General features: G+C 49.4%; 1 pseudogene; it reads left to right on the plus strand.

The window, feature by feature from the left end:
• Positions 1 to 596: 596 nt before the first annotated feature.
• LOC139705865 (olfactory receptor 2W3-like) lies at positions 597 to 1,702 on the plus strand (annotated as a pseudogene).
• Positions 1,703 to 1,950: the final 248 nt, after the last annotated feature.

Raw genomic sequence — 1,950 nt, forward strand, 5'->3', positions numbered from 1 at the left:
TACTGGGGATTGAACCCTAGGGTACTTAACCACTAGTTACATCCCAAGCCTTTTTTTTTTTCTTTTTGAAACATGATCTCCCTAAGATGCTGAGAGCCTTGCTAATTTGCTAAGACTGGATTGGAACTTGCAATCCACCTGTTGTGTTCAAAAAACATAGTAATACTGAAACCTGTGACACTCAAATATTTAAATATTCATATGTTTTGTCTTCAAGTTTATCAAAAGCTTTCACGTGTCCAAACATGTTAACGATACAGTCAGTATAAAAGATTTTTGTATGAATGTACCCATGTACCCATGATGTTCAAGGATCAGCTGCGTATGGTATTTCCTAAATCCTTCCAGGTGGTTCTTTGAGGTGATCTTTTGGTCCTCTGAAGTTTGGACAGGAGCTCAGGAACTTGTGGTTCTGGAAGAAGCAAAGGTTGGACCTTGGCAGGTGTGTTCCTTTCCTCTCGGAAATGACAGAGCACCAGGGTGGATAAGGATTAAAATATCAGCCATATTTCCTGGGTGCAGACCAGCTCTGCCAATTTACATGTGATATTTACTTAATACACAGGTATATCAGTTTCCTTTTCTGTAAGTTGGAGATGATAATAATAATCATAGCAGAACTTGCATGCCACTGTACTGTGCTCATTTATGCCTGGTTAGGAGTCCATACTCCCCAGCATCAGTCATTGCCACTACTGGAGTTGACACCTCTCCTCAGGTGCAGTAGAGATGGACTGGAAAATAGAAGCAGCCAGGGCCATTTTGTTCTCCTGGGTTTCTCTGACCGCCCCCACCTGGAGAGGGTCCTCTTTATGGTCATCCTGGTAGCCTACCTCCTGACCCTGGTGGGCAACAGCACCATCATCCTGGTGTCTCGGCTGGACCCCCAAATCCACATGCCCACGTACTTCTTCCTCACCCACCTGTCCTTCCTGGACCTCAGCTTGACCAACAGCTCCATCCCCCAGCTGCTCCACAACCTGAGTGGCTGCGAAAAGACCATCAGCTATGTGGGCTGCGTGGTCCAGCTCTTCCTGTTCCTGGGCCTGGGTGGAGTGGAGTGTCTGCTGCTGGCCGTCATGGCCTATGCCAGTTTGTGGCCTTCTGCATGCCCCTGCACTACATGAATATTATGCATCCACAACTCTGCCTGGGCTTGGTGTTGGTGGCCTGGGGCTGTGGGATGGCCAATTCTTTGAACATGTAACCTATGATGTTGTGGCTACCTCGATGTGGGCACAACAAGGTGGACCACTTCCTCTGTGAGATGCCAGCCCTGATCTGGTCGGCCTGCATCAGCACTGCTGCCATGGAGGGCATTGTCTTCATCCTGACTATGGGCATCGTGCTGTCTCCCCTGGTCTTCATCTTGGTGTCCTATGGCCACATCATCAGGGCTGTGTTCAGAATCCAGTTGTCCTCAGGAAAACACAGAATCTTCAACACCTGTGGCTCCCACCTCACTGTGGTCTCCCTGTTCTACGGGAACATCATCTACATGTACATGCAGCCAGGACACAGCTCCTCCCAGGACCAGGGCAAGTTCCTCACCCTCTTCTACAACATCATCACCCCCCTCCTGAACCCTCTGATCTACACCCTCAGAAACAAGGAGGTGAAGGGGGCACTGAGAAGGTAGCTTCTGGGAAACAGAGATGTGGTAAAGAGTGAGGGCCTGAGGAATGTCATGTATCCAGCCTGAGGCAGCTGCAGTGGGCCACTACTGGTCTCTGAGCTGTGGAGCAGAGGAGGTGTCAGCCTGTAGGTCTCAGCACCCTTGAATTGCTGGCCTTCTGGAAGTCTGTTTAAGGTCAGCATTTTGAGTTCTATGAGAGAACAGCTCAGGGTCTGTCATCAATACCCTAGATGTCCAGACCTGACCCCACCAACTCATACCAGGGCCATGCTGGAAGCAGCTCCACTCTGAGTCCTGCTTCTGTTGTGTGTTTT

This window comes from Marmota flaviventris, chromosome 5 (assembly GCF_047511675.1).
Source record: "Marmota flaviventris isolate mMarFla1 chromosome 5, mMarFla1.hap1, whole genome shotgun sequence".
In the NCBI taxonomy this organism is placed as follows: Eukaryota; Metazoa; Chordata; class Mammalia; order Rodentia; family Sciuridae; genus Marmota; species Marmota flaviventris.